Source organism: Urocitellus parryii, chromosome Y, assembly GCF_045843805.1.
Source record: "Urocitellus parryii isolate mUroPar1 chromosome Y, mUroPar1.hap1, whole genome shotgun sequence".
NCBI lineage: Eukaryota > Metazoa > Chordata > Mammalia > Rodentia > Sciuridae > Urocitellus > Urocitellus parryii.
This window is the reverse complement of record NC_135548.1, coordinates 67,480,253-67,493,864: the sequence shown is the minus strand read 5'-3', so window position 1 is coordinate 67,493,864 and position 13,612 is coordinate 67,480,253.

Below are 13,612 nucleotides of genomic sequence, written 5' to 3'. Positions count from 1 at the left end.
AGGCTCTCCCTTTCCTGGTTTTCCTGAATAGAAATCCTCTTGCCTCTTGGGTGAATAGGGTTATGGGTTGTGCAGAGGGTGTTGGTCCACTGAGCATCTTAGAGACTGTCCTTTATGGAGCCTAATGATCCTCACTGGGGAATGAGGCCAGGGTCCTAACTGTGGTTAGTTAGAGAGGGAAAGAAGGACGAGGGAAACTCAGATGTCCCTTCATGGCCCCTGGAGTTAGAGGACTTACCCCTTTGCACCTGGGATCAGGAGACCTCATTTCCTCGAGGACACGCACACTCAGACGTTAATCTTGAGTGTGGGTTCCTTTCTGGGGTCCAGGGCTGTTGTTAGCCACCAGGAATGACAGTGGTCTCCATGCTGAGTGGAGCCATTTTTGCCAGGAAAGAGAGCCCATGGTCACGCCTTGTGCAAAGCATCCCACGCCAGGGGCTCCCATGCCTACATTCCTGTCCTGAAAGGAAGCCACTCAGAGGCAAGGTGGGTCCAACCACCTCCCATGTGTTCACTCATCACTGTGTTCCAGCAGTCACCCCAGTGAACAGTCCTGATGGGATTGGATGTGGCTCAGAATGTCACCCTCATGAGCTCTACCCTGCCACAGCTGCAGTTCTGCAGTGGGAGAAACTCAAAACCTCAAAACACATGCACATGAAAGAAAAGAGCAAGAGCCAGAGCCCAAACAGGCCAGGTGTGGTAAAGACAGCTGGAGTGCCTAGGTTGGGACTCAGAATTATGTCAGTGGGGTGGCATTGCTGCTGGCACCAGCATGATAACCGAGAGCCAGCCCTGCTCACTTTGGGGAGCAGTGTGTTGGGGAAGGCAGAAGAAATTGAGAGGCAGGATTGAGTTTGGCCCTAGGAGGAGGTTGGGTAAGAGGCCAGTGTGGGTAGGAGAGCCTGGGCAGATAGACAGAGGCCAGGGCACACCCCAAAGCCTGGAGACTGCACTTGATGTCCAGGGTTGTGAAACACCACTTCCCCTCTTACTCACAACTGAGAGCAAGGGGCATTGATGAGTTCAGTTTGTGTGCGGCTGCATCCAAGGTGGCTCGGCTAGGAACCTCTGTTTCCTTGACTCAGGAGGCTGGGAGTCCAGGCTCCACTGAGGCTCGGCTGGGAGGATCGGAGTCTGAGTTTATGCCTGTGTTCCCTGTAGGATCCATGTTGGCTGAGCCTCAGTGTTTTTGTAATGAGAGGATGGGTGACCGTCATGTCTTTATCACAGGACACACTTGCTAAATGGATTTGTTTGCTCTGAGGAGGAAAGAGAGAGGGGGGAGTGGTGCTGGAGACAGGGATGCAGACAGGGGTCATGGACTTGGCATAACTCAGTCTTGGAGGTGATATCCCATCACCTGTACCCACTTCAATTCCCATGAATCCAGAGGCTGAGCCCCCTTGAGGTGAGGGGTGAACCGGTTCTGGGCAGCAGGATGCTGTGGTACCTCGGAGTCTCTGTGAGACCCCAACACTAGACACACTTGGCCCTTTTGAAATCTTAGGAGAAGCCTTGGGAAGTTGTATGGCAGAGGGGAGCAGCCTCTGCATCTCAGTCCCCTCCAACTTGCCATGGTGTAGAGAGGGAACTGCAGCCACGATGGGACGGACATTGGCCATGTCCCTGTGTGGGACACAGGCCTGATTGAGTTAGGGTGCATTCTTTGTCTCTCCCTTTCTTGTGATTATCCCATCTCTACATTTGTGCTTTAGCCACCTGTGAGTCCCATCTCTGGTTTCAGAGAGAACAGAGGGTGTTATGGGCCAATAGACACAATAAACCCTAGAGATTAGATGCTACCCTACTTTCCAGAAAAGACTGGGCACACCATGAGTTGCACAATGATGGGACCAGGGTCCAAAAGCTGCTGAGAGGGAAGGACTGGTTGTGAATGCATTTTTGAAGGCTCCAAGCTGGAACTCTAGTGGCACCAAGCAGGGCAGATGCTGGTGGGGATGTTTGGGTAGTTGTTGGTGAACACCTGCGCACCTGAGATGGGTAGGCATGGAGGAGAAATCGGCAGCCCATAGGGCTGTTGAAAGTGGTCTTATGTGAAAAGAGGCTCAGGTATGGGCACAGGAAATGACATCATTGCCTTGACAATGGATCAAACAGAACATGGAACCCTGGTATCCAGGCACCCACTTCACTGACCAAGCCATCCGAGCTCACTTGGTTGGAGCCACTGGAGGGAGAAGGATGTTCTCCTGTGGTTGCAGACAATGCCGAGCCTCAGGCTCCCAGGAATCTCAGGGGGGCCAACTAGCCCTTTTGTGGATACACTGGGTGAGGCTTCATCTTAGACGCCAGAGCCTCTGGCGATTGTCGCAGAGGAGCTCAAGAGTAACAGTGAGTAGCACAGGGCAGGTGAGCCCAGCAGGCCCTCTAGTCTGATCCCTGATGAATGGCCCAGGACTCCTATTCTGACTCTGTGTGTGTGTGTGTGTGTGTGTGTGTGTGTGTGTGTGTGTGTGTGTGTTTGTACTGATGGGAACTGTCCCATTGTGCTTTGACTCTAGTGTATTGGCACAAGTCATTTTTCTGTTTGTCACCATTTCCATTTTGAACCCACCATTCTTGGTCCCAACCCAGGGTGAAAATGATCAGAACACGGAGGAGCCCTTCAGGGTTCAGAGCCTTGAACCTTACAGGCAGGACCAGCTTAGGAATGAGCTCCTGCCTGTCATTTGTGGGAGGAACCTACATTTCAGCAGCAACATGGGGTTAATCTCCTGGGATTTCATCCCCACCCAGCAGGTGCTGGATCTCTTGTTCCCAAAACAGCCACCTTCTTCAGTCTTTACTCCTGGTGCCACTCCACATCCTCCAAGGGGACAAGAACCTCAGGTTCTGGATGGATGTTGTAGAATGCCCACAGAGCCAACTGCCAGGCTGGGTGGGGTGCAGTTGCTGGGCTTTGCTGATGTTGTCATCCCCCACAGTTCTTGGAACCTTCTGTGGCAGTGGCATCCAGGACCCCAGCAGCTGTGAGTAGCAGCTCCTCACTGCTTCACTCCAGCGAGCAGGTGGAAGACAGCCGCGTTGTTCACGTCCTCCTAGAGGGACAGAGCCTGAGGGAGACAAAGCGCATCCCGGTAAGCCCGACAGCAGGGCTGCCTCCTGGGTGTCCACACAGTGGAAGGCAGGAGACACAGCCAACCCCAGGGCTATGGTGGGAAATAAAGAAGAGAGAGGTCCGTCTTAAGGGCTTGACCTGAGGAGGGAGAGCATCAGCATGCCCAGCTTCAGTGGTGAGTGGGCCTGTGTATTGTGGGTTTTGCAGGCCAGAAGTGCAGACGGAAGTGCTGTGGACAGATGAAGGCAGAGATATGTCCAGGGTGCAGGCTGCAGTGCCTAGAACTTGGTATTCTCAATGAGTGAAGTTGGAGCAGAGGAGGTGGCAGTGACTTGTCACATGTGTAGGAGGGGATGTGTTCCTGGTGGCAGGGAAGAGAACCTCCTTAGCATGACTAGGTGTAGGAATTTGGGGTCGGGATCACCTGGGGGGTCATGCCAAAGCTTCGGAATGTTAGGCTTTGCATGTATGTAAATACGGAGCTAAAGGGGTTCTTGGCAGAATTTCTATGGATGTGCAGTAGACACGCTAATGCTGCAGGTGTCCAGCTGCAGAGGAGACATGTTCAGTGACTGCCAGTGCTGAGTCAAGTACATCATGACAACCAGACCCGCACCGAGCTTCCAGAGGCCAGGGCCTCTCAAAGCTATCATGAAGCACTCAAGTGCACACTCTTGTATCTGAGTCTGTTTTGTGTCGTGGCAGTCAGGACCCAAATTTTCAGTGCATCTGCCTCTTCCACCCACAAAGGCAGCCTGCATCCCAGATCACACTTGGTGCGCAGATCCCTGGCCCATTGCTCTCATCTCAGTGAGATGAGAGTGTGTCTGTGCATAGGCAGTTTGGTCCTTTGACATGAGTGGAATGTGGCTCCCCAGGGGGAGGGGAGATGGCAGGTACAGGCAGATATTTGTACCAGGATTGTTCTAGTAGCACATTGCAAGAACCCAGGTGGTATATGGAGGACACACTCAGGTAGCAGGATAACAAGATTGTGCCCTTGTATATGTAGCTGAGATTTCTCCTGAATGTTTGACCACAGTCTTCTGGGTAGCTCTTCTAAAAGCCATTCTCTGATGACATTTGTCCCACCCTGATCCAGGTGACCTTTCAGGAGACGGTGACAAGCCTCATCCGCAGGGCCTTGGACCAAAATTTGTTGCAGCATGAGGATGTGGACAACTTTGAGCTGCTGTATATGATGTCTGAGGATGAGAGTAAGTAGGACAATCAGACAGTGGGGAGACATGATCCACAGTGGGCTCAGGATAACTGACAGCCAAGAGAAAGTGGGCCTTGGCCCCAAAATACCAAAGTGTGATGGGCCTGGCGGAGACTCTCAGGGGTTGTGGGTGTTTTGTGGTATAATCCTTGAGTGCCACCTAACAATTCTCTCCACTTCGCTCTGCAGAAATCAAGGTCTCTGACCACTCACTCGTGTGTCTGTCCATGAATCTGGGAATACAATATTTCATGGTGAGGAAACGCCCCCAGGTCAAGGGAAAGGAGGTAAACACCTACCTTATTCAAGCTGTGCATATGCTGCCATTCCACTCCGACCTGAGGAAATAAGAAGCCTCAGCACCTGGACATATTTGCTGGAAGCCCATAGAGCCAACTGACAGTCTGGGGTGGCTTTCTGTTTCTGGGTTTGCTGATGTTCCATCCCCCACAGTTCTCAGAATCAACCTGCAAGTCCTCCAGGCCGCTTTCCCACAAGCAGGTGGGAGACACCTGCTTAATTCGTGTCCACTTAGAAACACAAAGTCCAGAGATGGCCAAGAGTGTTCTGGTAAGCCTGGGAGCAGGGGTGTCCCGTGGTGCTTACACCTGGGTGGGGAGCAGACACTGGTCCAATACCATGGACTACTCATGCCCTCTTGAATTTGGAGCTTCTGGATGATCAGGAGGATAGATGGGAATCAAGAAGGGAGAGGTCAGTGTGAAGGGCTGGAGCTGAGATGAGCGAGTGCAGCAGCTTGTCCACTGCCATGTCTGAGGGAGTCTGTGTGTCAGGTGGCAGCATGCAGTCCAGAAGGGCAGGGACAGGTATGGGTGACAGATGAGAATAGGACAGGAACTAGGTTGCAGGTTCCCTTGTATGGGATGCTGACGTCTATGGAGGAGGACAGCAGTGTGAGGTTCTCCATGTTCCTTGAACAAGGAGCTGAGAGAGTCTCTCTGCAGAGTCGATATGGATGTGGAGCAAGCACACTAAATGTCCAGGTAACCCAATGACCACCCTTGCCGGATGAGGTGCCCTCCTACATCCCAGCCAGCACTGAGCCTCTGGAGGCCAGGAGCTCTCGTGGCTATCTTTCAGCTCTCCTGTGTGTGGTCATGTTCCTGGGTCTGTTTTTGGCCCTGGCAATCCAGACCAAAGCCTCTAGGTTTTGTGCCTAGGCCATTCCCAATGCCGCCTGCATCCTCGGGCAGACCTGGGATCTTGGAGGCTATTGTCCCATTCCTCCCAACTTGTGGGATGAGATTGCATCTGTATGCAGGTAGTGGGGTCCTTTCACTCCGAGAGGAGTGCAGCTCCACAAAGAGCAATGGCAGGCCCAGGAAGTCCTATGTACAAGGATTGGGCTAGTAGCCTGTGGGAAGAGCCCACACGATGAGCAGGAGGTCAGCCTCGGGTAGTAGGGTCATGGATGTTGCCCTTGTATTTAGAGTGGAGGTGCCTCCAGAATGCCCCTGCCCACTGTCCTTGAGTAGTCACTTCAAGGCCCATTTCCTGAAGGCCTGTCTCCCATGCTGCTCCAGGTGACCTGCCATGATAGGGCTCCTGTCGTCATCCGCAGCGCCCTCGACCTACACTTCCTTACTGAGGAGAATCCAGAGGATTATGAGCTGGGCCAAATCATCTCTCGCCGTCAGAGTAAGTGAGACAATCAGATAGCAGAGAGCAAGGGTCAGGATGTGGACTCAGGTCAACTCTTAGCAACAAAGAGTAGTCTCTGACCCCCAAGAACACTCCAACAGGTGTGTTGGGTTCGTGCACAAAGCCAACTGCACTTCTGCTGGTGGAAGGTCTTGAGGTCCAATGGTATACCCCGGTGGATATTGCGGCTCCCCACCAGGTGCCCTCCCCTGGACATGAACAGGCATCCAAAGCTGACATCTTTGAGGAGTGAGGAGGAAAGCCTCTCTCCAGGAGCAGTATGTTTTCATGGTCTGGGATAGGAGTGGTTTCAAAGGAACATGGGAATGCATGGGCTAAAGAGGGAACTGGCATTTTGTGGACTGAAGCAGTACTATTGAAAGCCTTCTGTGTGACCAAAAAACCACTGCCTGGGCAGAGCATTGCCAGGATTCTAGCAAGCAGTAACAGAAAACACAGCCTGGGAGACAGCCTGAATCATCTGTTTTTGCATAAATTCCATGGTCTTACGCACCTGAGTCCACTAGGCAAGGAGTGATCACAATAGCCAGGTTGTGATCCCTAACTAAAGTCAGATGAGGGCTTCCTGAGCACGTAGCCACAGAGCTCATCTGATAATAATGCCAGCGCTTTTTCGTTGGTTGGTTGGTTGGTTTTTGTGAGCCAAACACCACAGCAGCCATTATCCCAGCCTATGTACCCTGAAGACCACCATCCCTATGAGTTCTAGGATCACTTGTCTCCTATCTTAACCTACTGTTAGGTTAGTAGAGTCTATGGAAGAGGAAGTCTGTCTGGGGCCTTGGTAGCCTAAGAAATTCATAGCAGAGATCTCCACATCCAACCCAGAAGGGATGGAGAACAGGCTCTAGGTTAGAGGAGGGCGACAGGAAACACATGTTCAGAGGAAGGAGAAGCGGCTGTTGTATTCCCCCACTCGGGGTCATGGCACCACTGGGCCATACGCCATGTTGGAGGGAAGCAGTCCCTTTGCTGGTCTTTGGAACCATTGTTCTCAGTAGGGCAGTATTTGGAATGTGGCCTCCATTCTCAGAAGCCTGGTTCACATGGAGGCGGGCTCCACCAACGCAGAAGCATGGCTCTAACGTGGTATCCGTGCTGGTCAGCCTGTCCTCACTGTGGCCATACTTGAGGAAAATAACTCAGAGGAGGAATCCTAGGCCTTTTTTCTCTGGGTTCCATAGCTTTCTCTTTGGTTGTGCACTGAGGCTGTCCATAAAGCTCTAGTGTGTGGCAGTGGAGAGCTCCTCAGCCCTTGCCACAAAGGCATAGACTGGGAGAGAGAGAACGAGGCTGGCAGAGAGGGAGAGAGAGAAAGATGGAGAGGGAGGACCTCTCCTTGGAGAATGAGGATTCAGTGGAGCCAACAGGAACAAGGTACTGTTGCCCAGGGCACAACCCTGTTTAGGTCTTACTCCAACCATGCTCAACCTTTCTTCCAGTCCCTCCCACCCCCCAGTAGTGTATTCATCTTGAATGAGAATTTCATGTTGACATCAGAGCACTCACCATCCAATGCTTCCCTCCAAACCCACCTATGAAGATGGCTCATGTGGGGACTGAATCTTCGGCACAGGAGCCTTTTGTGGGAGATTTCAGATGCAAACCCTAGTGGTGTGCTTTGGCAGATGCAAGAGGACCTGAGATATTCTGGAGTCCAAAGCCTTCGGTAGGAACAGACATTAGGTCTGTTGAAGTGCTCTGCCTAGTTCTTCCTCAGGGAGGACTGTGGAGGCTGTCTTTGTTGGTATTGGTGCTGAATTGGAGAGCTCTCAGGTGTGTGGCTCTGGCCTTTTCTGGCACAGGCTCTCAGATGTTGGCGTGTCCTAGGGAGCACCTCCTGAGTGCCACCTTCTTTTTGTACACCCCTCTCTCCCCAGAGCTGAGGATTCCAGCAGAGGCCAACGTATTTGATGCCAAGAATCCTCACAAAAAATCCAACTTTGTGCTGAGGAAAAGGAGCCTCTCCCAAAAGAATGATGGGTGGATCGAGCCTCAACCTCCCTCTCGTCCTGCAAAGAAGGCTCCTGCCCTCCTGAGGATGCTTGCAAAACCATTCTGTTGCTGTGTGCCTGGGCGGGGCTGAGGCAGCCCAGGAATATTTACATTGATTACTATTTTCTTCAAAGTTTGAATCTATAGTTTGCCATTGTCCTTGACCTTGTTTAGTAACACAGTTGTTACTCTATCCTGTATTTGTTGTTTCCATTAATATATTATTATTATTTTAAAATATATATGTTTTTGTTACCTGATCTACTGTGATGATTTGAGTATACTAAATGTAGCAGTGATTCCTAAAGGACACATCCAAACCAACAGGAAGGAATGTTTCATTCTATCAGCAAGAACTTTGGTTTTTAGGAGTTTGGCAGATGGCATTATCTGAGTCAGTTTTCCAATGGGGGCAATGAAGTATCAGCTATGATGGTTCAAATACAAACAAAGACACACAAACACACACAAGAGCACACACACTCACTGAGAGATAGATAGACAGATGGAGTTGGTCTCTGCTGAAATACTTTGGAGACATGGTTCTGATTTCTCCCCTTTGGGAGTATTTTCAATTGCACAAGGTGTCTTGCAAATGAACCCATGTCTGAGGAAGACATGCATGTGTACTTCACATGCCACTTTTCCCATAGCAGGAAGGTCATGTAATATTTTTCATGCAGCTGTCTTTTGACTGTGAACCATCCCATGAGGTCAGCTGTGGAATTTTCAACTTGTAGCATCACAATGGGGATCCACTCTTTGGATTTGGGGATATTTCCGATTTTCTTGATTCAGATTGGAATGATATATATATTAGTTTTTGATGAAAATTCTGCATTTGATGGTAATGAATGTCGTGCATCTAGGAATCTGTAGAGTGCAGACAATGAATGGATGCCTACTGTTGTCTGGACTGGTCTGAAAAGTCCTGTAGCATCTGAGCATGTGTGAGGGCTGTACAGGTCTTGCCAAAAGTCCAGGTCAGATGATCCTGCACAAAGCTGAACTCCTAGTGGTCTCCACAAGAGTGTAAGGGCCAAGGAGGAACTCACTTCCACACAGAAGTTGGGAAGCTACCTTATGAAGGTGATCATAGATACGGGATTATTAATATATCCAGGTTGGCATCTATTATTTTTTTAGCTTTTGACTTTCGCAGCTGTGGGCATCTTGACAACCATCAACTCCCTGTAAGCACAGACAACTCTATAAGAACCTTAGGATAAATTTCCCTGTGCATGTCCCCTTGTGAAACTGCTTAAGCACCGCCTGGTTTACACACAGGTGGAATTTCTAGGTCAAAGTGTGCATGTTTACTTCTTTGACTAAGCACTGCCAGGTGGCTCTTCTGCATAGCTCTACCTGTGGCCAGGATTGTATTATCTAGCTTTCTAACTTTTGCATGTTGAGTAGATACATAGTGGGAGCACACTGTTTTTGTTGGTATTTTTCTTGGTATCTATTCTGATGCTTTTCACTGGGGGATTTTTTCCTGTGAAAATGGGCTTCCTCTACTTGACCTTATTTTCTTCTTTTTAAAATTTTTTCAATGTGACTTTTTAATTTTAGTTTTATTAAAGACATTGCCCCTTGCTTGCATAGTCTATATCTAAAGCACTAGTCCTTGCTCCAAGGCCCAGCTTGCTCTCAGCTGCCCCAGGAGGGGAACAGTCTTTGGCGGTAGACAAGAGACGCCCCTGCAGGGGGCACAAGTGCTTTGGCCCTCTGGTGTCTTGCCAGCAGTGCTTCCCATGCTCACAGAGGGTTTCAGACACTGAGTCAATGGTCCAGGTGGTCTTTTGTTCAGTCTGATCTCAAATTGAGCTCCTCTGAGAGGTCATATTGAAGTCCTTGTGTGTACCTGATCCATCATTTTAAACAATATTCCAAGTTCACTTTTTGTGTGTACGTGGGTTCTGGGGATTGAACCCAGGGCCTTGAGCCTGTGAGGCAAGTGACCTACCTGAGCTACACCCTCAGAGACCCCTGTAAAAGTATTTCCCCTTTGCCTCGGGGTATAAGTTGCCAAGGCTGACCTCAAACGTTCCTCTTGCCTCAGCCTCCCTGGTGGCTGGCATGACAGGCATGCACCTGGGACTGTCACACTCGAGCCTGTGATGGGAACTCATGTGCATCTGTCCAGGGCTGAGCATGGTTAGGCAGAGCTGTGCTCCAGGCTCCCTGCAGGGCTGTGGAGGCTTCTGCTGCCCAGCAGCCCTGGTGCCATGGCCAGGGCTCCTCCCAGCCGAGGGCAGGCAGCTGCCCATTGCTGTAGGCTGACCTTATTTTCTTCTTATGGCACTCGTCCGTTCTCTGGAGTATGTTGTATGGTTTGTCCATTAGGAGTCTAACAGGTCCTCTAGAACCTTCAAACAATTAGTAAAATTCCTGAACAGTAAGTGAGCGCGCGCAGAAATTGGGCTAATATTTTGGGAAGAACAATGTTGGATGATATATTCATGTCTTGAATATATCATCCAACATGAAGTTATTTTTTATTACTTACAAAATAATAAAATAATGAAGCAATACCATGGGCTGAGCTAAAATAGATCCTTAGGATCTTAGGCATTCTGTAATAAATCTGTGTCACTTGAAGTATAGAGTTGATCGACTCTGAGTAATGAAACAGAAGTAAAGGTATCAAAGCCAATGATCATCTGTTTCCAATTTTCTGTGATTTGGTTCAAGTGGTAAAGTGGTGATATTTATTAATAATGGATCGAATAGGTTCATAATTGTTTTAGAGTACAATTAGATGCCTTCAAACTTTAGGCTACATGGGCACATTTGAGAACGGTTCCAGCCATTCTCTCATCCTTTGGGTCATTCCCCTCCTATGTCCTGTGAGACATTTTCTATGTGAGGCTTTAAGAAGAAGAAGAGAATATTCTGTAAAGAAAACCTTGTGATCTGTGCAGTATGAAGTTGAATGGATTCATTCAGAAATCAGAAATTCTATTGAAAGATATTTATTTGCATGAGCCAAATAAAACCTATTTTTAGGCATCCTGGTGAAGACAAGGTTTTATCTTTATGTCTCATTTTCTATGTTTTGTTGTTGTTGTTGTTGTTAGAATGAAATTCATATGTTGCCAGACCATTCTATCAGATGTGTAACTAGATGCCATTTAAATTACCCACTTTTACATGGTAGACAGTTTTTAATGAACACTGCCTGTCTGCACCTTTTTTAAAAACAGGACTGGGATCAGAAGCCCAAATACCAATGGTTAGCTGCAGCATATTTTTCATTTGGCCTATCTGTCAGTATTCCCTGAGGTCATCTGTGCAATCAGCTTCGTTACTCCTGCTCCCTCACTGGATTTCATAGAAACCATATGCTATGTATGAATCAGGGACACCAAGCCCACAACATAGCATTCTTGGAATATCCAAAGTCCCACTTTTCACTTCGCCATGCCTGAGATCAGCAGTAATATTTATCAGCAAATGTGAGATTTTCAAAGATCCAATTCTATGTGCTCCTTTCTCATAGAGCCTTAGGCAGGGATATAGCATACATAAATATTAAGTAAAGTCCATAGTTTTTAAAATGTCATCCATTGAATAGTTGACACATGTCTGAGATACTTTTTATTTTGGAGGAGGTATTATTTAATAGGGAATTCCAACAGCTACCTAGTAGTGAAATGAGAAGTCTTGCATCCATTTTATTTTGTTTCTGATGATTTTTTATGAGTAAGGGTAAGATACTTCCTTGTTCTGATGCAGATGTTGCCCACTTTTGTGAATGGATGCGGGGTGTCACCTACTACTTGCATATCTGCATATTGGGCTTGACACTGCTATCGTACTTGGTAGTTGGCAAAAAGTCAATACTGAAGTTAAGCTCTTGTGTTCTAGCAGCAGAGCTGAAGATCCTTGATGTGCCACCTTCTGCAATCCATGCTGCTCTCTTCATGTTCCTTATTGACTTCCTGGTGATGAGCATCATGGTCTCCTGGTCTTGAGAATGGCCAAGCATTGCTCTGTGAATGTGGAAGATGGGCATGTGGAAGGCTCCAGGGAGGAGGGATCATTGAACATGTACTCGAATCCATGTGCCTGTTGAATGACCTGTTTTTTTATTTTTGGGTTTTAAGGGAGACACTGCCCTAAAACACTTCTGTGCAGCTGGGGATGCAGGCTTCTGCTTCACCTTGCAGGAAGCATTAACGAATCCTTTCCAGAAGACATGAGAAGAGAGAAGTGAGCCTCTGGTATCATGCAGGTTCCTTGCATTGCCCATGGGCTAGAAGAGAGAAGAGTTGCTTCATGAGATTTGATCCCCTTTTTCCTGAAAAGTTCCACACAGAGGTGAGTCCCCAGCATGTTTAGAAATCATTTCAGACACCTTTCTGGACAGAATTGAATCAGAGCCCCTGATGATGTGGAAGAGCTAAAGATGGGTTTGCTATGAATTTTCTATTTCATTCATCAGGGCCTGAGTCAAGTCAGTCATTGTGCTGTCAACACATGAGCTGCTGGTCAAATGTGAGGAAGTGGTCTTGCTTTATGAAAACACCACCCTGATTCAGTGAGCCAGAGGCAGCCTGCAGTCCCTGTTTCCCTGTAAAGGCAGATTGCTGTTGATGGCCTCTGGCCTCGTCATGCAGCCCTGCTCAGAGTAGGGGATTGAGGGACCAGGCAGATCCCTAGTTCCTTTTGACCTTTATTGCCATTGGGCCACCCCAGGGTCCTTGGACTCTACCTGGTCTTCTGGCCTGGGTCAGGGGATGTGAGGTTTGGAATCCCCCTCTGTGGCAGGATCCCAGCCCCCCAGCCACTTGAGGTCAGCACATCCTTCCCTAATTGTGTTAGAGTTGGAGACTTCTCCCACCCATCCTCATCCATGCTCATCCCACATTTTGTAGCTTGGCACCTGAGGACCTTTATTCATTGACTTACTTGTTAGTGATGATGGTTACTAAGACTAAGTGACTCTTTCAAGTCACATCACTTGCATGGTAGGGCTAGAGCATGGATCTTCCTAATTGATTTCATGGGACTCTCTCATGGAAACTGTGACTGCTTCCTAAACACACACTCTACATTTGGAGTGTCAAAATTCTTGCCACTGCCTCCTTGGCAAGTGTATCTTGTCTTCTACGTGGGAATTTCACAAATATTTTCCTTTGGTTTGTGGAGGTCATGCAGAAGGGATTTCATTTGAAATAGCCCAAACAAGAAATACCAGTTGTCTTTTTCGCACATGGATGTGTGTAGTGAACACCCCTTTCTGTGTGCTTGCATGAGTTACTCCTTTGAATTTGTTGAAGAATGGTTGGCTGGGGAGCAAGTTAACGAGAGATGGATATCAATGGTTGTCAAGTATTCTGACGTGAAGAATGTATTGAGGATGTGAAGGCTTTTCTAGCCAGTTCCTATGGCTCAGTCAGGGATTAGTCAGAGGATTCTGTCTGGTAGACTCTTTGGCACAGATGTCAAAGTGGCCTGGTCTTACCCTGTCCAGGACTGAATGCTGAGCTTGAGTGGGAGCTTCTTGTCATTTCAAGCATTTCCATGAGTCTGTCCTCTGTTCTCTTGTATCCAAGTGGTTTCTAATAGGAAAGCAGAACAAAAATTGAAAGTATGGTGATTGATTATTTTTACCAATGCTA